This window comes from Camelus bactrianus, chromosome 3 (genome assembly GCF_048773025.1).
Source record: "Camelus bactrianus isolate YW-2024 breed Bactrian camel chromosome 3, ASM4877302v1, whole genome shotgun sequence".
Taxonomy (NCBI): Eukaryota; Metazoa; Chordata; class Mammalia; order Artiodactyla; family Camelidae; genus Camelus; species Camelus bactrianus.
Window position 1 is genome coordinate 35,820,663 of NC_133541.1, and position 23,265 is coordinate 35,843,927.

Sequence of the window (23,265 nt, forward strand, 5' to 3'; positions counted from 1 at the left end):
TCTTACCAATAAAAATAGTATTTATGGAGGACCTAATTGTGCCAGGCTTTACACAATAATTACTGTACCAGGCATGATTTATGCTAACCTCTTAACAACTCAATGATTTACATATTATTAACACTCCCATTTTATAGCTGGGAAAACTGAGTCTCAGAGAAGTTAAGTACTTGGTCATGTTTCCTTGCTCTCATAGAGCCAGGATTTGGATCCAGTTCTGTCCTATTCCAAGGCCCTAAACTTGTAACCATTATTCTTCAGGCTGCTCTGAAACCCAGCGACAGCTTCATTATGTTGCCAGACTTGTACTTTAGACCCAGGTCCTAAAGTGTATCTACCCTCAGGTTATGTTTGAACAAGGGTGGTTCTGGGAAACCAGTGGTCTCCTTTGATAGATGTCATAAGAGGTGGGAGAGGAGAAAAGTCATTTCCAAACTACAGTTGGCTCTCAGGGTGGCATCAGCCATCTCCAAATGCTGTGACTGGGTCAGGGATAAGCACATGACCTAAGCCACATTCCAGGATTTTTGTTTGAGCAACTGGGAAAGTGGATACTCCTCTGCTGGGGTGTGATGATGTAAGCCTTGAGCCAGCCTTCACAAGGACCCTGACACTCCTCCACCTACCATTTCTCACCCAGAGAAAATACAGCGGAGATGGGGACTCAAGGACACCATTTGAACCAGAAGTCAATATGACCTGAAGCCATATCTTCCCACTCAGACTTCTGAATTTAAGTGAGACAACTTACTTCTTCACTGGCCGAGCCATCTTGGGGCACATTCTCTGTCACTCCTAACTGGATGTGCTTGAGCGGATTCAACCAGCTCAAATACAACAGTTTAGCAGATATTGAGCAGACTTCTCCAGACTCGGCACCAAGAACAGAGAACACTACATGTGAAATTATCAAGTGCCTGCATTCTGAAGAGAGCAGCCAGCAATGGATCAGACAGCTCCTCAGGGCTTACAAAGAGTCTGCAGAACTAACCCACCCACACGTGACTGTCCCCCTCCCCCCTTCCAGTTTGAAAGTCAGAGGACTGAGAGACGAAAGGGTAAGAGTCAATGGATTTTTGTCCTCAGGGTAATTGTAAAGTCTAAATGAAAGATGATTCGCCCCCTTCCCTGGGGAGAAGAGGAGAGCACTCCTGTCACCAAGACAAGTGCTAGTGAGGCTGCAAGAGAACGGCTCAGACTGAGCCCTACGTGACTCACACTCTTAGCTGAATGGATGGATGCCTTGGGGAGATGTCTGTTTAGGCAGCAAACTGGTTGATTTGTTCCTGTGCCTATCTGGGTGGGGGACCTAAAGAGAGACAGCAGAAGGGAGAGAGAGGGGTGGTCCCCTTCTCCACTTCATGATGGCAAAGATGAGTGAACAGACTGCAAGTCAAGCGGGTACCACAGAAAGTAGCCAGGTTTTGGGCATCTTGCGCTGCCCACACTGGTGACCTCCTGGTCTCTTGGGCAGGCAACTGTGGCGTGGACAGGTTCTACAGGCCCTGAAGGATTCATCCATGGACCACACAAGAAAGATCACAAAGGAGGGAAGGGATTTAAATCAAATTTGAGGTTGAAATTTAAAATAAGTGAGTTTTAATGGCTCCAAGTGACTGGAAATTTATGTGATAGACCCCAGATGGTATTAAATGACAAGAAATGGAGAATGAATGAGGCACAGTCGAAGGCAGTAACTGGAAGAAACAAAACCTTTATAAATTTCTACCCTACTGAGTTGAGACACTGAGTTGCAACTGCTCAGACTGCTCAGAAACTCTAATGGAATATTGGAGAATTCCTCCCTTACTATACAGACATCTAAAAATGGACCAAAAAGCAACAGAAAATTTGGCATTAGGTAAGACGTGGCCACAGCAAATGCAGCACCAGTATCTCTGTCCATAGTTGCACTGCACTGTTGGTCTTTCTATAAATCCTGCTTCAGAAGACTCTGCTGGAACAAATTTGAAGTGGGGAGGGCTAGCCAAGGGGAAGGTCAAGGTTAGGTCCAGTGCTTACCCAGGTTACACTAAACTGCATAACTGGCCAAAATCAATTTAGATTCTTATTAGTTTAGATGCTATAAGAAACCAGTTGCTCTGTTGTTCTTTTCTATGTAAAAGTTATGTGTCTTATTCTTTACTATAAGTTGAGTGGTGGTGATGTTGCCTTTTTTTTTTTTTTAAGGTATAATTTTAAGGGATTATTCTCATCTTTAAAAATTCTGTAAGGGCATTGGGGACCTCTAGGCTAGTGGGATTTTAAAGGCTAGTGGGATTCGGGAGAATGAGACCAGTGACCGAGGTTTTGCACAAAACATCTAGAGGGACCAGCAGGCAGGGAGTACCGCGGTGAAGAGGGCTGGGTGGGCGGGGAGCACTGTAGTGCGCATGCCTCAGCGGCTGCTGAATTGCAATGTCCCGTCGCCAAGTGAGCATGTGTACTTGGTTTGGCGAAGTCTAACAATTTTTCAAGAGAAATGAAAATTTTAGGTTATTATATAAATCCCATCATTTTTAAGTGTTGGCAATTATTCAAAAAAATTTTTAAACAGTACTGTATGGGCCAAATGAAACATATCTGTGAGCTGATATGGCTGGTGGGTTGCCAGCAACCTCTGGCATAGGTAATGTGAGAAGGTGATCGGAACTGAAAAATGGAATGAAGGCTCAGAGCCTGTCAATCATTATTGCTCCCAAAATGAGCTCTGGACCAGAGGCATCTCTCAGACTGGAAATAGGAACTTTGTAGGAGGTCTGAGGGGTAGAGGAAGCAGGACAAATTCCGCTAATGCTGAAGAAAGAGGCACTAGTGCCCTTAGGATAATGTCACCCACCACAGGGTGCAAATCAGCTACAGACTAATTTCAGGCACCACTGAGAACAGGTGAGGAGACTGAGATCCAACTAAAGCCAGAACCTGCTTTGGTAACATTCAACTGAATGTGCTGCAGGTAAGACCAAGATGATTTTTTTAAATAGACCAAGGTATGGAAGAGAATTTCTCAAATCAAGAGGTATCAAAGACACCTTGGATGACGAAAAAGATATAAATGCAAGATTCATGCAAAAACATCTGAAGCCCAGAGGAAGACTCTTTGAGAGCCAAAAGGCTGAATGTCTTCCCCATGCACGAGGATAGTGTCACAGAAGCTGAGTAGGGTGTAGGTGGACTGGGGACACATTGGTCTGTGTATAGAGGGGAGATCGCAGTGGGTTATGAATATTTCTGAGATAATGCTATGCCCAGAAGTTGGCCTTGAGGTGAGCATCTTGCTTCAACATCTATCCCAGACAAGGCAGGATATATAAATTTCTAAGACAAGAACTCATGTAGATGTAGCATTTGAATTCTTACAATAGCCTGCTATCTGGGCTCCCTGCTTATGAACCTGACCCCTGAAGTGCGTTCTCAACATAGCAGCCAAAGTGATCCTTTTAAGACTTAAATCTCATCACGTCAATCTGCTAAAAGTTATTCCATTCACTTGGAGTAAATACCAGAACCCTTAAAACGGACAACAAGGTCTTGATCTGGCCTCAGCCCTCTCTTATCTAATGTCATTTCCTCCTACCGCTCATTCTGCTCCAGCCACACTGATACCAGTCATTTCCTGAACACATCAACATACTCAGGACCTTTGCACACTCCTGTTTCCTCTGCCTGAAAGGCTCTTCCTCCAGGCATCCACATGGTGCATCCCCTCACTTCCCTCTCCATGCACACTGTCAGAGCTGACCACCCAATGCAAAACAGCAGCCCTCCCACCCAACTTTCTCTTTCCCCATAAATCTGCTTATTTTCTTCATATCACTTATCACTACCTGGTATACTGGTTTTTGTTTATTTGTAATCATCCCTGTCTTCCCACTAGAATGCAAACTCCATTAGGATTTTGTCCACTGCTACAACCCCAGAGTCCAAAACAGTGCTCCCCACATAGTAAGCACTTGATAAATATTTGTTGAATGAAGAAGTGAATGAGAGAATGAACAAAGATAGGAAACTTCCAATAACATCTGAGAAAATTGAGTCATAGATGAGGAAATGATTTAGGTAATTTTGAAAGAAGTTTGGAACCTTGGGCTGTTCCCAAATTTTTAAAAAATATGATTATCCTTGTCTATTCCTCCACTGTGATGAGTAATGTTAGTGACATGAAGTTGAAAGAATGGGTGGTTGCTTTCTGGAAAGAAGGAAGGCTGACTCCTTGAAAACTGTTGAAAGATCTGAAAGGAGTAGACAGAGTTCCAGGCTTGCATGAAGAAACTGGCTCTGAACTTGGCCAGTAAAGGAGCCATATGTGGGTTTACAACCAAGAGGACATTATGTCTAAAAACTGTTGCTGAGATTGTGCCAGAATCTGTAATCAGGACCTATGACTTTTCTGGATTTCTTAACTTTTTTAAAAAAGTCCATGATTTAGATATATTTCTTCAGAATGCTGGCTGTCATCAAGACCTAGTAGTGACAGCAGTATTTAGGGAATGCTCGTGGGCTTTCCTTATTTGCTAAGCATTTTATCCTCTGTAATACATATCTGTAAAACATGATGAGGAGAGAGAGGCAAATATTTGAAATATTTTCTCCCAAAGGTTTCTCTCTCTCTCTCTTTCTCTCTTTAAGGCCATGGATATGTCTGTCTGTACATTCGTGTAAGTATATTTACTCCCCCTCATGGAAATATTTATCCTCAGCCACCCTTTGCTGCTAGAACTGGGTGGGAAGGGGCTAGGCACAGGATGAGTAACTTAATTCATTACCTAATATTAGGCAATTAACATCACATTAATCAAATATCCTCAACTGGAAAAGACCAAGGGATAAAAATGACTCCCATGTTGCTGTAATAAATGTCTATATCTGATATGGGCAAGGCCTTACCATTTTTAAGATTTATATTTACTTAATGTTTTGAATTTTAATGTTATTTAGTTTCAAAAGTTTTTCAAGGTCCAGTGTAGAAAACAGAGCTTTGTTTTTAGAATAATTTCTTTTATTTCAAGTTTAATAAACTCAAGATGGGTAAATGACTCAAAAACAATGAAATGTGTTTTTCTAAGCAAGCATATTAGGTTATAATATGAAGAAAACATGTGATTAAGCCACAAAGAATATAAATTTTAATTAGAGTATTTTATGGGGTTGGTTATCCTTGTAGAATATATAGAATTATGTGCCCAATTCTCATTAAATATAACAAAAACAATGTACAAAAGCACAAGCATTCAATAGTCAAAATGTGCCTTGCAACTAAAAAGTTGCTTCATTACATGCAATTGATCAAAACCTCATTAGGTTGTCCTGTAACTGATGGAACTTTTCATGCTCTCCTTACTCTGAGAGGATACTCTCCTCTTTGACTCTATCTATGGAGTCCTCTCTGTTTCACCATTTCTCAATTCTGTTGCTCCCAGACTACTTTAAATTTTAGATACCTCCAATCTATTCCCTGTATTCATTAATCTATTCATTTAGATAGATAGATAGATAGATAGATAGATAGATAGACAGACAGACAGATAGACAGACAAATACCTAAGTTCAACCCCTCCCCAAGGAGAAATAATGACATTATAAGTCAAATGTTAGTCGAGTATTACAATTTAGAATGTAGGTAATTTTATTCTGGGGCTTGATGTGATCTTTGTTGTACAGAGCCAAGCTCCATAGGGATTCAAAGAAGGAAGGTATCACCTCCAGAAAGAGCAGGAAAGTTTTCATGGAGGAGGTGACATGTAAGTTGGACATCCAAGACTATACAGCAAGACAAAAGACAAAGAAAGGAGTCGGGGTGGGGTGGTGGAAGAATACAAGAAAAGGAATTCCATGCAGAAGACATAACACGAGCTAAGTCACTACAGCAGGAAGGGCCAGGGAGTGTTCTAGAAGTGGAAACTAGTGAAGATTTTTCTGAAACACAGTGATCAAGTAGAAAATATAAATGTGTATGGAAGGACAGCTTCAAATCATATAGTGTAGGTGTCTGAATGCAAGGCTGAATGAGGAATAATGTCATCTACAAGAAACAAAACCTGATTAAAACATAAAGACAATGTATTGTTTGCTTAGCAAGAAATCCGCAAGTAGGCAGTCTCAGGTCAGTTGTGTCAGCAGCTCAACAGAGTCCTCATGGACTAGGGTTTTTCTACTGCTCTGCCATCCTTAGGGACTTTTTATCCTTCTATTTGTCTCCTCATGGTCACAAAATGACTGCAGAAGCTACAGGCATTATGACTACATTCAAGACAGGAAGTAGGGAGAAAAAATAGCAACAACCACATATATTCTTTTTATCAGAAAAGCAGTCTTTCCCAGAAACCCCAGTACTCTCATATCTCATCTAAAACTGAGTCACTGGCCACTCACAGCTGAAAGAGAGAGAGAAAAAAAACCATCTTCTTTCCAGCTTTTGCAGTGGGGTGGTGAAGAAGAAAAGTGCTCGGAATGCTTGTTGCCTTAGCTAACCAATCTGCCCAAGTGAGGGAAGACTGTATGGATCTTACTGGCAATAGACAGTCATTAAAGATTTTCAGGAGAAAGCAACACACAGGCTTTACTATGATTGATCTAGTGGTGGTGCAAAGAATGGATAGAGCTAAGAGACTTGAGGCAAAAAGAAAAAATTCAGAATATGTCTCATTTTAAACATGTTAAATATGAGGTCTTTTGTATATGTTTGTGTGTGTGTGTGTATTCTTTCATTCATTCATTCCCAAGCTGGGGCAGTTTGATGATGGGAATGGGTCTGTGTCAGTTTCTGTCTCCTGCCTTTGAGTGGGTTTACAATCACACTCTGCCCACCCACACTGGACCAAAGTTATAGATACTTACCTACCTGCCTGCAGACAGCTCCACTTGAGTATTCCGCTGTCATCTCTAAATTGTCACTTTCAAAAATGGATTTACATGGCCACTATGACTGAAAATTAGTTTGTGGCCAAAGGCATATGCTTGCATTGTGTTGAGGTCTTATATTAATAAAAAGAATAGGAAGTGGGTTTGTTTTAGAGAAACAGGAAATAGATACAAGTGACTCTAAGGCTAAATTCTAATTGGAATAAACTTTATTTATTCATTGTGTCGGCCACAATTATAATGTGTTTATAATTCAAAGATAACATTTTGATTATGTACAGGGCAAAACGTCTGACATGCTGTTTATACTGAAACAGCATAGGAAATTTACCATTCATTCTATTAAAAACATGGACAATTATGAAAGTTTGTCAAAATTTGCATATTACTTTCTGAATCTGGTTGGTAAGCAAATTTTGAGGCAATAAAACTTATGATTTCCCTACCATGAGTAGGCCAGGTATTAGAATGACTGATGGATGCAAATTGCCCCATTCCATCACATACTCTTTCTGATTATGCTGTATAATTTGTATAAGCTGCTTCAAATTGGTTTTCAATTGAAATGGAGATAATTAAGTAAGTAAATAAGAACAAAATATGCTAAAAGAATGGTTATGGGATCAGGAGTCTGGCTTTCATAATAAAGTATGATGGAATCTAATGCCTAAAATGTAATCTGCTGAAACACAGCACTAAGGCCACCCTTGTTCCCGCTTCCTGAGTGTCAGTATAGCAGAGTGGTGGGGAGAAACCCTATGGAAACAGGAGGACTGGGTCTGAATTCTGGACGCAAGCCATTATGGCTGTGTGACTCTGGGAAAGTTAGTTAACTTTTCTGTGACTTAGTTTCCTCCTTTATAAAGAAAAGGATTACTGTGAGGATTCAATGAGAGAATCCACATGGAGCACATGGAACAGTTAGTGCCTGGAGTGGGCTGCCGCTGCTGCTACTACTACACTACCACTGCTACCACCACCACCACCACCACCACCATCACCACCACTACCGTGTGATGGCATGTCATTCTGAGCATAGCTCTCAAAAGACCTTGAACACTCCTGCTCCTTCTCTTGAAAACCTGCTGCCATCATGTGAATAAGCACGTGAACCAGTCACCCTCATTGTCCAAGCCAATAGCTAGGCAGCTCCCTGAAGCACAGCCACTTAGCTGACCTGTAGCTGCCTGCAGACAAGACCAAGTAGAACTGCCCACCTGAGCCCAGCCTAATTTGCCAATCTAAGGAATTTTGTGAGCTACATAATGGTTCTTGTTTTAGGAACTAAAAATATAGGATGGTTTGTTATAGTCTATCCATAGCTATTGCTGATGGATACACTTTCCTAACATGTGTCCCTGCTATTACTCTTGGGCTTGAAAGTCTATGCTCACAGCACACAGGAATAACTTAAAAAAAAAAAAAAACAGAAATCAGAATCATATCATACCTTGGCTCAACACTCTACAGTGAACCAGTAAGGCTCTAATTCTTCTGGCTTCCTGTTACCATGATGCTCCCATCTCCTACTACTCAACCCTTTGTGCTCCCCATTCCAGCCACACCAGCTTCCTTGCTATTTCTTAAACACACCAGACACAATTCTGCCTTAGGACCTTTGCTCCAGTTGGTTGCTCTGCCCCTTGGCTAACTCTCCCAGTATCTTCAGATATTCTCTCAAATCTTGTCTTCTCAGTGAGGCCTCCTCTATTTAGTAAAACAGCCTTATTCCCATCACCAACATTCCCAGTCCCCCTTATCATGCTCTACTTCCCCCCGTTTTCCTTTCACAATTATCTTATAACATATCATATAATTTACTTAAATTATCATGTTTATTATTGTATATCTCTCTGTATTACTCAGAGTTCTCCAGAGAAACAAAACCAATTGTGTGTGTGTGTGTGTGTGTGTGTGTGTGTGTGTGTGTGTGTGTGTGTGTATGTGTGTATGTGTGTGTGCTGAAGACGCACAGAAAGAGAGATAAAGGAAGACTTATTTTAGGAAGTTGGTTCATGTGATTGTAGGGGCTGAAAAATTTGAATTCTGCAGGGCAGGTTGGCCAACAGGAGACCCAGGGAAGAGGTGATATTGCAGCTCGAATCCAAATGAAGTCTGAAGACAAAATTCCTTCTTCCTTAGTCTTTTTCTCTTAAGGCCTTCAATTATTGGATGGGGCCACCCAAATTATGGAAATTAATCTGCTTTACTCAAAGTCTGTTAATTTCATCTTAAAAATACCTTCATAGTAATGTCTAGACTGCTATTTGGCCAAATACCTGGATGCCATGACCTAGACAAGGTAACACCTAAAATTAACCATCCCACTCTCTCTGCTGAAATATAACTTCCCTGAGGAAAGAGATCTTTATTTGTTCACTAATATATCGTAAGTTCTTAGAACTAGGACTAGCGTAGAGTTGGTGCACATATTAGACGACTCAAGGAATGAATGACTGAATTTTAAAAAATAAAAGTAAGACCTAACAGGAATATTGTGAGAGTGACTAGAGCTTGGAGGGGTTAGTCCAGAAAGCTCCCTGAAGGATGTGTGTTTTACACATAGTTTTGAAAGGAGACTGGGATGTAATTTGGCAGAAGAAGGAGTGAAGAAACTCTAGGAAATCAGAGTGATGTGTATCTTGGCTCCAAGTAGGAAGAAAGCAAACAAAGTGTGCCTCTAAGATAACCACATCTTATGTAAAAAAGAGGGATATTTTTCAATTATCCTCTAAACTAAACACTTCCTTATTATCTCTTGAAGTTCCAGAGCATCATTTGTCCATCTATAATAGTCAAAAATTGTGGTCACTCAGCCATTTGAACTTTTTCCAAGTGAAATAGAGCATTTATACAAAGTAGATGCACGCAACATAACCTTCAATCATGATTTTCCTGTAGCCACAATAAGACTGCTACAAATAAAAGAAGTCATGCCTTAGATCAAACTACTTAAAATTCAAGTACAATTCATGACAGTATTACAGTTACCAACCAAACCTGGGTAGTTTTCTGTAGGGACAAGCTGAATTCCTGGTGTGGAACTGCTGCCAAATTCACTCAGGTGCAAAATTCTCCTAACATTTGACACTAATGAGGACATGGGAAAGTCCCAGGCACCTATTATTTCTACTAAGTACCAGAAACTACAGATTGGCTGGAGAAGGTATTTTAAAAAAACAATTATTTCTCCTTGCAGTGAATGTAATCACTATCACAAAAACTATTAACTCTATCATGTCCCAATATTTTGCACACTAAAATGATCCATGGGCATCCAAATTCCAATGTAAGTGCAAGTCACCCTCCCGCTCTTTGAGTCAAGGTCAGAATGGGCTGCCTGCTGGATTCAGAGTAGAGAGCCTGCTAATCAATGGCACATCAACTCAAACTGCCCTTCAGACTCAAGTGGTTGCAAATCTCTCTGTGACCACAGTTTAGAAAGTGGTCTTTATTTTGTTTGTTTTTGAGCGACTGCAAAGACCTTAAACTTCTCGTGGGATAAACTGCCAGAATTGTATATAACCTTTGAGAACAAAAATTTCCAGAAGTCTGGCTATCCAGGGAAGGCAATGACATCTCCAAATATTCATTGTTCTATTTCTATAACAGTACACGGCACTGGAGCAGATTGAAAGACTACAATAGATTTTTTTAAAATAAGATATAAACAGTCATTCATTTGTCCATTCATGAGATATTGTTATTTTAGTTATTTATGTATTTTTCTTTAAAAATTTAAGTATTAATCTTTAAGCATATACTTAAACATTCATTCCAAACTTGGGTACTTACAATTTGAATGAAAGGGAGCAACTCAGGACATACTGATTTCCACATGATACTCAAATGGATTTAAAACATATTTCACAGAGTTGATTAGTGTCATCTGCCAGCGATTAGGAACTATTTTATTGCTGATCGTGGGGAGCAACAACGAGTGTGGTAGAGCAAGCAGTTACCTGAGGTCTATCTAGAGATTTTTCCTTAAGTCAATAAAGATATCAGAGTACAGCAGTAGTGTATGCAGCCTTAGTTACCCACTGCTAGCAGCATAATCCAAGTTTATTTCAGAATCCCTAGAAGCCCACGATGTATTTTTCTGATCCTTTGGGTAGTCTAAGCTTTTAAAATAAATTCCTGTCTGGCTTTTGCAATTCATCTCCATCTTTGGAGTATATTACATTGTTGATCACATATCACTCGAGTCAGAAAAATGACTCCCAGGGAAAAAAAAATAAAAGAAATCATGTTTAAACTATCCATCTTAAAAAGAAGGGGGAAATAGTGAGTATTTTACTGGCACTTATAATACATTTTCTGTTTTTTTCCATCTTAACTTGCTTGATATCAGATATCAACCCTGGTAATTCTCTTGCCGGAAATTTGTTCTGTATAACAGAAGAATATGACCACCAACAATCTTTCAGAAATAATTTACAGGCCTACAAACTCTTACAGTGTAATTTGTAGCTAAGTGGCCTCCCCACCAACACCCTTCTGAAAAACAGCAACCACTTTCACAGACTTCAGTTGTTCACCGTGAAGGGGTTTAATTTCTTCCAAGTGAACTTGTGTTTGGATTAGTTTTATGATTTCATCTAAAGTCAAGTTGGTGCTGGTTATTTCTTTTCCTTATTGGGTAGTTTTAGGAGGCTAAAAAAAATTTTTTATAGTCAGGACAGCTTGAATATCAGTGGGAACAGTGATATTTCTGAAAGCCTTTCCTCATTAGTGAAATGATATGCCAGAAAGAATCTTTGCTGCCTGCCCTAGGCCTACCCTAAGTGGTTGAAGAAAGAAGGACATTTATGATACTACAAGAAATAGCTTAATATAATTTGCCCTGAATTTGGCCTTTCTTCTGAAAAGCAGAAAAGGTAAAGTTGGATTCTAAATTCATCCACCCTATAAAAATACACATAGCTTGACTCTCCTAGTGGAAAATCAGAGGTAATGAACTAACCTATACTCTGCAGTCAATCACAGGATGCTAAAGTTTCAATAGTCTTATGTATTGTTTGCTTTATTTTCTTCACTTTTCAGATGTTAAAACTGAAACTGGAAGGGGTGATATAACTTGTCCAGAGTCAAGAGCAAGTGACTTGCAGAACCAGGATTTCAGAAGATAGTTATGATGGTAAATCTCTTAATCCATTGTTATTAATTATTTACTATGAGCCTTGCACTGTCACAGATAATACAGCTTTAAATATATATAATGTGGTATTGTATTTTAATTGTCACTTTAACTATAGCATTCATATTGTGCAAGTGAAAAAATAATACAAGAATAAGGTAAAACTAAAGTCTGTGAAGTGCCCTTGTTATTTTCTCAAAGTACAAGTAAGAGCTGCCAACAAATGAAAAGTAAAAAGAATACAGGCAGAAGGCAACCAGTAACACCCACAAAGTTGTTGCGATAAAAGCAGAACCTAGGGATGAAAATAGCCCATGTGCACCTGCCTCTTTTGTTCCCTTACAAAAGAGAAGAGGTAATATCAATTAAAATACAATGTACAAGGGTACAATGATGACAGTTGCTGGCCCAGGAAAATATTTACAAAATGAAAGATTTCAAATGTAGAAATGTTTTTCATTCAACATTCTGTTGATATTTAAAGACTCAAAAGGGTCATCTACTAATCCACAAAAAGTATTAAACTTGAATCATGCCATCTAGCCTTGATTCTAAAATATTCTATTTCATTTGGGAGACAATCAACAGAGTACTTTTCTCTAGAAGCCTATCTTTGTACACTCCATCTGTCAAGCCATCTCAGCAGGAATGAATTCAACAAATGTTGGGGACTTACCCCATCAAGAATTACTGGATACTGCTGGAGAAACAAAGATGGCTAGGACAGTCTCCAGCCCCATGGAATGGACAATCCAGTTAGGAGAGATAAAGGAGTATAGAAATACTTAGCTAACTATGATTCAGGGCACCTGAAATACTTTCTAGGACAAGATAAGTTATAAATTATTTTTAACTCCATAGTCAACTTAATTTTACATTTTTAACTCTGTAAGTTAAATATAATTTAAAATAAAATAAAAGCATAAATAGCATATCATGAGATTGTCTAAACGATGCTAAAGTGACATCACAGCTTTTGTTTTCTGACTCTATGTCTGTCTTCTACATCATTTTGTTGTCATCCAAGTCCTAAATGAATCTAGAAAATAACATTCTATGGTCCCTAATCAGTTACAATGTGTCAATTTCTGGTGCATAGCACAATGTCCCAGTCATGAATATACATACATATATTCATTTTCATATTCTTTTTCATTAAAGTTTATTATAAGATAATTGAATATAGTTCTCTGTGCTATACAGAAGAAATTTGTTTTTTTTTTTAATCTATTTTTATATATAGTGGTTAACATTTGCAAATCTCAAACTCCCAATTTATCCCTTCCCACTCCCTTTCCCTTCTGGTAACCATAAGTTTGTTTTCCATGTCTGTGAGTCTGTTTCTGTTTTGTAGAAAAGTTCATTTATGGCTTTTTTTTTTAAGATTCCACATGCAAGTGATATCATATGGTATTTTTCTTTCTCTTTCTGGCTTACTTCACTTAGAATGACAATCTCTAGGTCCATCCATGTTGCTGCAAGTGGCATTATTTTATTATTTTTTATGGCTGAATAGTATTCCATTGTATAAATATACCACAACTTCTTTATCCAGTCATTTGTCAATGGACATTTAAGTTGTTCCCATCTCTTGGCTATTGTATATGGTGTTGCTATAAACATCAGGTTCATGTATCTTTTCAAATTAGAGTTCCCTCTAAATATATGCCCAGGAGTGGGATCACTGGATCATATGGTAAACCTATTTTTAATTTTTTGAGGACTCTCCATACTGTTTTCCATAACAGCTGCACCAAACTACATTCCCACCAGCAGTGTAGGAGGGTTTCCTTTTCTACTTACCCTCTCCAGCATTTATCATTTGTGAACTTTTGAATTATGGCAGTTCTGACTGGTATATGGTGATACCTCACTGTAGTTTTGATTTGCATTTCTCTGATAATTAGCAATATTGAGCATTTTTTCATCTGCCTTTTAGCCATTTGTATGTTTTTACTGGAGAATTGCTAATTGGCAGAAGACCTAAACACTTGTTATCTTTTGATTTTTAGGTAACAGCCATTCTAATTGGCATAAGGTGATACCTCATTGTGGCTTTTATTTGCATTTCCATGATGATTAGTGTTGTTGACCATCTTTACATATATCTGTTGGCCATTTGTATGTCTTTTTGGAAAAATATCTATTCAGATATTTTGCCCATTTTTAAAAAAGGTTATGTGGATTTTTGCTCTTGAGTTGGATGAGTGCTTTATGTATTTTGGATATTAACTCCTTATCAGATATATGGTTTGCAAATATTTCCTCTCATTCCATAGGTTGCCTTTTTATTTGGTTGTTTATTTACTTCCATTATTATTATTAAATGGCTCCCCAACCCCCTTTTTTTCCTTCTACCACCTGGACTTATCTTCTTCCGTCTCTCCCTTCCCTTCTTCCTATAGGCCTTCCAATTACACATATTGGCACTCATAAACATTTTCCCAGTTAATCACTTGATATTAAAAAGTCTTCTGACCTTGACAGAAATCCCAAGACTCTTCTTTCTTAGTCCACAGTAAATACCCTTGAACATTATGTTGGTCAGTTATTAGAGCAGGATTGTCATTCACTCTGATTTATTTCTGATCCCCTTTGGCCTTTGGTTACATTTCCTTGGTCAGAAGAGGCTGACCCCTCTGGCCAGCCCTGCAGCTTTGCTGAGAGTGCTCCTAATGAGACAGAGGGCACTGTGACAATTTCATAGACTGTATCTTTTGCCTTCCTTTAGTCACAGTTTTCCTCCTTTCTTAAAGGGAAGGAAAACAAAATGGGGAAAAAAAAAACTTTTGAAATAAAGTGCTGTTGAATATACCTTTCCAGAATCCATGAAATATTCAGAAGTGATGTGTACCCCAGCTTCATATTTCAGAACTGGAAAAGATGAGCTCAGTTCCTGTTCTCTCACATGGTATGTGCTACAACACTTTGGCACAGATGCCCCAGATCCACTTGAAGAGACAAGCATTAGTCTTTAATTTGTATCTAAGCTGGCTTTTCATGACAGTTTAATGTCATCCTTGTGTTTTTATATGTATTAAAACAGATAAATATGAAGGTTTACTTATGAGGCCCTTTGTTTTCCTATCATTTGGAAGAGAGGATCTGACTAATTTGGGAAGGCGAGGTTTGTTTAGCTAGAATAAGAAAGGAAATGGTCAAAGCTGAAATTGTTTAATTCTTTCTTGCCGAGTAACTGCCGAATTACAGATGTCTCTTGAATGCAATAAATTAATTTCAGTCATGCTTGTTTATTTGTACACATGTTGCCAAAGTAAAGACCTAATCCAAAACTAATGATTTGAGAATCCACTGGGTATTCTTTTGGACCCAGTTCCATTATTTTTCATGTGCACACACAGCCGAACATTCCTACGGTACAATAGGCAGCTAACACATAGCAAGTCACAGTTAAACTCACATCTTCAAGCTAAGGCAAAGTTCAGCTACTTAAGTCATCTTTAAATGTAATTAAGTCTACTGGGCTCCAGTTCGTGGAACCAGACTAGAAAAGTTGGGTTATTCAATGGAAATAACAACTGGTTATAATCCACAGACAAAGTTAATGAAAGTATTCAAGGGGAGAAACTTTTTGTTAAAAAGAATCAGATGTTGTGTTATTGACTTTTTAAAAAGTGTAACAAACTGTTTCATAATTTGCCAAATAATATCCACCTATGTAGGTTAATAAGAGTACTACTGATTTGTTTGGGTGGAATATGAATAGGGTAAGAGTTGAAAGTTATATGCACTTAGTAACAGGAAGATTTTCCCTTTATTACAGCATCTTTTATATGGTCATCCATCCTGATACACAGAAGAAACACCACCACTCTCCATGCACAGTGTGCCACTCTGTAAACTGTATCAAGAAGATTATTTATGTTATAGAACTGAAAGAATCAAACAGTGACAACTCATTTGCCCCTCGCTAGTTCCTCTAAGGATAATAGCTACAATTATTTTATATGATGAAGTTCTCTTGTGCCATAGGAATTTTTTATTATGCCCATACACGGCATACTCAGTCCATCCCTCTCTTATTTATTTAGGCTAGACAGGAGAATGGTAAAAATGGTAGGTTTGTAAATTGCCCTCTTAGTGACAAAACTATATATATATATATTCCTTCAATCAGTAAGTTCAAATTCCTACTTACAGAGAAGGAGGTTCCCATTTGTGAATACAGCCAATATTCTGTAATAATTGTAAATGGAAAGTAACCTTTAAAAATGTATAAAAATTTTAAAAACGATTTTAAGAAACAGAACTTTAAAAAGAGAGAGATAAGCTAATAGATATACATATGACAAAGAAAACAAAAAGAAACTATGGACAAATTTGGATATCATTATGGCTATGATAAAGTTTTAGAGTTCAGAGTTCAGAAACATGAAATTTTAGAGTTGACAAAGTTTTACTTAGGCCATGGCTTGGTTGTCTTGGAAAGGCATTCTCTGTGCTATCTCTTGGTTTTCCATCCATTATATGACGTGTTATAAGTTTTGACTCCTTAGAAAGAATTATTAATTTGAGTAATTTCTTTGTGGTCATCTTAATAGCGAAAACTACAGAGAGAACTGAATTTTACTTAGAGGCCATTATGGTGCCAGATAAAAGTGGTGAGTGAAAAATCTAAGAGTTAAGGGAAGCTTAGGAAATAGAAACCACCTATGAATTAGCAGGCACTCTTGGAAAGGCTTAGAATTCTCAGAGATCATGGAACTTCAAAGGTTCAAGCAACAGGGAGGCTCTTGATGACATCTGAGTCACTATTGGCATCTCACCTGCACACCTCTACTGTCGTCTTTGGGGAATTATGGAAAATGACAATTCTGCACTTTGAATAGCTAGAAAAGAAGATTAGTGCATTCCTAGTTGCTGGGCATGGTGAGGGTAGTAGTGGTACTGTCCTGGCCTGTTACAGAGCTCAGGAGCTGCTCCTGGAAAATGTCATCGGCTTCATCTGAGTTATCCACCAAATGCATTCTTTCGAGAACAGCATCTCTTTGGATCAGTATGATACTTTTTAAAATAAGATAAGAACTAAACAACCTGATGGATTCCCCATTGTGCCTTAGCTGCTGGGATGCTCAAACCTCAATTGCTATCATCTGGGTGTTATCACCATCTATGCTGAAGACTTATTCAACTTCTGTTGACATCCTTTCAATAGTTTTCAAATTAGTTGTACTTCGGTCATTGACTACCCAGGCTGGTGATCCACAAGAGACTCTTCTTCACTGTGTACTGTTGCCTCAGGTAGACACTACCATCAGCTGGAAGTGAATGTCCTATGACAGCATAAACTCCAGTATATCAGTATCTGCCCACAGCCTCTCATCCCTCCCAACTCTTTCACTGCCTAGGTTCTAGAGCTCTTGGTCTTAGATATCAGGGGCCTCCCTTTTCTTCCTAGACCATCACTTCCTCATGGCTTCCCACCCTTTCTTTCCACCACAACAAATCACACTATAATCTCACTTGCCAGCACCGTGAACATTCTGGCCCCATTTTTTTCCATTACACTCACTAGGAAAACTTTTAGCTTTATATCAGTTCTTAGGCCAATCTAACCATATGCATTCTGGACCCCCACCCCCTGGAAGCCGAGCACCCCCAGAGAAAAATTATATAAATCAAATTGATTGGTGCCAGTGCAGATGTGTGGACTTCAACTTTGGCTCGGCTTCAGCCCTACTTAATGATCTTTATATGTGCATATGGTTGGCTTTCTTTCTTATTTTTCCATAGCAGTTATTTTAAATCCTTACTACTTTCCTCTTTATGTACCACCTTATCTGTTCTTTTCCCATACTAGTATGATGCTAACTATAATTCAGCTAACACTCATTGTATTCCTTTCTTCGATTCCCAGTCATATCTCAACTTCCCTGTCCTCTAGTTTACTCTGAAATTGCTCTAGCCAATATTTTTTTAATATCTTCTTTGTTGTTAAAAGCAATGGATATTTTCTAATCCCCACTTTACCTCACCTGCCGGTATCTTTTTTTCTTTTTAAAGCTCTCCTCCTTTGGCTCTTTTTTATTTTTCTTTTATCTAATTCCTCCTTTCAACCTCCCTTTAAAATTTATCTTCCTTTGCCTGCCCTTTAACTGCTGTTACTCCCCAGGCTTTACCATTTTCTCTCCTCTTGCTCAAAGCATGACACACTAATCTCATCCCAACGAGTACCAAAGGTATACCACCAACCTACCCTTCTTTCCTAGGTTTCAGACCCAGACATCTAACAATCCACTGGGGATTCAGCATTAGCTAGCAGGAGTAGTTAGTTCAGCTTTGAGAGCCCATGTTGGGCCCATGAATAGCCTCCATCCTTGCCAATATGGCTACTAAATTCATGTGTCCTTTATGACAGCAATGAGGTGGCCAATAGCAGAGTCTGGCTGATATCCACTGCCAGGTCGTTTTGATTACCTGATAGTTTAGTGCCTCTTCTCTGAGAGATGCTCTCTGATGGATATTAACATGATATACAAAGATATTCACCCTTCATGTCCACTCCCATAGCTCCACTTGTCTCTAGCTTAAAATTTTCTCATTTTCAGGTTCCCACAGTCTGAGCCAAACCATTGGGACTTCCAGGAAGTCTATTTATACTGTGTATATTCTAACGTCAGACTACTTCTCCTTCTACACAAGGTAGACGGCCAGGCCTGCTGCCTAAAGCTCTGTTCATTACAGAGATTTCCCTTTACCACCGATTCTCAAAGCCATACCCGAGCAAAGCTACAGTGCAGCCATCACCCATTTTTGGCTTATACTCACATTTCTAACCTGATTTATCCATGAACCAAGCTTGGGCTTTTATTATCCTTCTTTTCCTGGTCATAAAGGATTCTCCCATAGCTGTAAACCAAGAAAGGCATAAGTGCAACAGTGGTAGATGACACAGGGGTCTGGGCTACCTGCTCACATGCTTGCATTTCCTGTACTGGTCCTATTTGTGCTTTATCTTCAGGGTACCACTTCCATCTCAAGACTGATTAATACGGGACTCACTTGACTTTTGGGTTTGATAGATTTGATAATACTCATGAGAGTAGTTCTGGTGACGTGGTTATTTGAGGTTCCACAGTCATGTGCTCTGTCTCTACTAGGGTCTAATAGCACACATGAAGTTGTTTTTTGAAAGGTATACAATTTTACACTGCAGATGGCATAACGTTACCCTAGAACTGACGAGATTTGTATTGAGTTCCCTTCTGAAACTCGTCATAAACTCTATACAGTATCTTTTCCCACCAGCTATACTTCTACTAACAGGGTCTTATAGCTCATACGGTTAGAGCAGTAGATCTGCTTGCTTTGCATCCTGGAACTGATGCAAAGTCATTTCCTGCTCAGGATCCCTTTCAAATCTGGCAGTCTTTTTGTCACCCACTATATTAGTTGGAGCAGTATTAAAAGGTATGGGATTGCCAATGGGGTAGGAGGTATAAAAATCAACAATGTGGCTTTGCATTCCCTCTAAGATCAGGAACAAAACAAGGATGTCTATCCTGCCACTTTATTTAACATAGTTTTGGGGTCACAGCCACAGAAATCAGGAGAAAAGGAATAAAAAGTAATCCAAATTGGAAAGGAAGAAGCAAAACTGTCATTGTTTGCAGATGACATGATACTATACATGGAAAATCCTAAAGGCACCACCAGAAAACTACTAGAGCTCAACAATGAATTTGGTAAATTTGCAGGACACAAAATTAATTACAGATTAATACACAGAAATATGTTGCTTTTCTAAACACTAACAAATAAATATCAGAAAGGAAAATGAAAGAAACAACCCCATTTACCATCACATCAAAAATAACAAAATACCTAGGAATAAACCTATATGAAGAGGCAAAAGACCTATACTCCAAAAAATATAAGACACCAATGAAAGAAATTAAAGACGATACAAACAGATGGCAAGATATACTGTGATCTTGAATTGGAAGAATTAATATCATTAAAATGACCATGCTACCCAAGGCAATCTACAGATTCAATGTAATCCCTATCAAACTACTAATGGAATTTTTCACAGAACTGGAACAAAATTTTTTTAAATTTTTATAGAAACACAAAAGACCCTGAGCAGCCAAAACAATCTCAAGAAAGAAGGACAGAGCTGGAGGAATCATCTCCGACTTCAGACTATATTACAAAGCTACAGTAATCAAAACAGCATGGTACTGGCATAAAACAGACACACATATCAGTGGAACAGGATAGAAAGCCCAGAAGTAAATGCACGCACTTATGGTCAATTAATCTATGACAAAGGAGGAAAGAATATACAATGGAGAAGAAACAGTCTCTTCAATAAGTGATGCTGGGAAAACTGGACAGCTACATGTAAAAGAATGAAATTAGAATATTCTATAGCATCATGTATAAAAATAAACTCAAAATTAATTAAAAACCCAAGTGTAAGATCTGATACTATAAAATTCCTAGAGGAAATCATAGGCAGAACACTCTTTAACATAAATTGCAGCCATATTTTTTGGATCTGTCTCCTAGAGTAATGGGAAAAAAAGCAAAAATAAACAAATGGGACCTAATTAAACTTAAAAGCTTTTGCACAGCAAAGGAAACCATAAATAAAATGAAAATACAGCCTATGAAATGGGAGAAAATATTCACCTACAATGCAACTAAGAATGGATTAATTTCCAAAATAATCAGCTTATACAGCTCAATTAAAAAAAAATCAAGAAATGGGCAGAAGACCTAAATAGACATTTCTCCAAAGAAGACATACAGATATCCAACAGGCACATGAAAAGATGCTCAACATCATTAATTATTAAAAATAAAAATTACAATGAGGTATCACCTCACACTAGTCAGAATGGCCATAATCAAAAACTCCACATATAATAAATGCTGGAGAGGGAGTGGAGAAAAGTGAACCCTTTTACACTGTTGGTGGGAATGTAAATTGGTGCACCCACTATGAAGAACAGTATGGAGGTTCCTTAAAAAACTAAAAATAGAGTTACCATATATCCAGCACTCCCACTCCTGGGCATATATCCAAAAAAGATGAAAACTCAAATTTGAAAGGATATATGTACCCCAACGTTCACAACAGCACTATTTATAATAGCCAAGACATAGAAGCAACCCAAATGTCCACCAACAGATGAATGGATAAAGAAGATATGGCACATATATACAATGGAACATTACTGAGCCATAAAAAAGAATGAAATAATGCCATTTGCAGCAACATGGATGGACCTAGAGATTATCATGCTAAGTGAAGTAAGTCAGAGAAAGACAAATATCATATGATATTACTTAAATGTGGAATCCAAAAAAATGACAAAAATGAACTTATTTGCAAAGCAGAAATAGACTCACAGACATAGAAAACAAACTTATTTATGGTTACCAAAGGAGAAAGGGGGGAGGATAATTTAGAAATTTGGGATTGAAAGATACACACTACTATATATAAAATAGATAAACAGCAAAGACCTACTGAATAGCACAGGGAATTATAGTCAATATCTTGTAATAACCTATAATGGAAAATAATCTGAAAAATAATACATATGTGTATATAATTTAATCACTTTACTGTACACCTGAAACATTGTAAATCAACTATATTACAATTTAAAAATTAAATTAAATTAAAAAATAATAATATGGCCTTGACTTTGAAGGGGATGCCCCAGCATGCCCCAGACCACTAGCCACCTAAAATGGTGGTTGACCCCTGAAATTTAGTTAAGTTTCATCTCCCTCCCTCTGGAGTGCATGTATCTTACCAAGGCCTTCAGTGTACTTCCATTTTGTACTCATGCAGTCTGATTAGCTTGATGTCCTTGATGTGATATTCTGCAGGATGTCTAGTAAACCCAGGTCTTTTTAGACTATATTATGATGAAGGCCAGGAGAATTGATAAAGCCCTGAGGCAAGACTGAAGATGTATATTATGGTTTGTTCTAAATAAATACAAAATGATTCTGAACGTCTTTTCTGATGGAGATTAAAAAAATGCATTCACAAAACCAATGGCAAATTATGTTCCTGGATTTGTGTTAATCTGCTCTAGCAAAGAGAATACATCCAGTATATGGGCTTAATAAGGGCTACTATTTGGTAGATTTCATGGTTAACCTCTAGGATCTGTCTGATTTTTGCAGGAGCCAGACTCCTGCATTAAATAGAGATATGATGGGAACCATTACCCCTGCTCCTTTTAGATTTTTTAAGGGTGGCACTGGTTTCTGTTATAACCTCCAGATAATATATTGTTTTTGATTTACTCTCTTGGCTTAAGCCAAGGTAGTTTCAGAGGCTCTACTTGGCTTTTCCCACTATAACAGCTCTTACACCAGATGCCCAGGAATCAAAGTGGGTTGTGTCAGCTACCAATTTGCTTATTTCAGTTATGCATTTGGGACCAGGGAAATGGCCACAGAATAGTCCATGGATCTGTTAGACCCACAGGGAACCAGAGGTGGACCAGGTCTCCATTTATCACCTGCCCCTTACATGCCCCCACTTTAACCAGAGCCCTTAAAGTCACATCAGATTACCAGATACCGATGTCAGCTCAGACCCTGTATCCAGAAGTCTTCAAAATGTATATGTATTAATCTTTCCCCAGAATATATTCACCACAGTAAATGGCTGTAGGTCCCTTTGGGAAGGACTAGGGAATTATTATTGTGTACATTTGTTATGCTGTTGCAAATCCTTCCTCCTGGGGCCCCGACCTCTTCTTCAGTCAATGTATTCTAGTTCTCAGAACCGCCCCAGATGTGAAAATCGGGCAACATTCCAGTTTCTTGATTACCCACCCTTGATTTTATTTGTCATTAGGGACACCACCTTCTTTTAACTGTATCCATAACTCTCTGTGGATTAGCATTACCCACCTACCCACCTCCCTCCTCACCCCTCAGTAGAGTCATTTCTTCCACTACGATTCTGCTGGTTAAGTGATCTACCTGGTCTATTAATATTTTGAGCCCAATTCTGTAATGGCATTTCCTACCATTCCCCTGCCTACAAAGGGGCCTTGTTGATGGAGCTCCCAAATGATGCTGGAGCTCCTTTCACCAGCACACGCTTTATTGCTTGAGTAAATGGTATATCCTCCAGACCCTCCTGTGCAACACAGTCTTAGTGGGTTTTCTGCCTTATGGTATACCCACTCCAGCTTGCCTACTTCCTTGAGCCATTCAATCTCTTTTTTCCCCATGAGTTTTGGCACTTCTGCCTGATTTAG

At 38.5% G+C, this 23,265-nt stretch overlaps 1 long non-coding RNA gene across 1 annotated transcript in view; it reads left to right on the forward strand.

The window, feature by feature from the left end:
* Positions 1 to 468: 468 nt before the first annotated feature.
* Positions 469 to 23,265, forward strand: part of LOC141575225 (uncharacterized) — a 30,467-nt gene continuing 7,670 nt past the window's right edge. The window contains exons 1-2 of the long non-coding RNA XR_012502649.1: positions 469 to 1,058; positions 11,908 to 12,001. This is a non-coding gene — a long non-coding RNA (uncharacterized LOC141575225). The remainder of the gene's footprint in view (positions 1,059 to 11,907; positions 12,002 to 23,265) is intronic.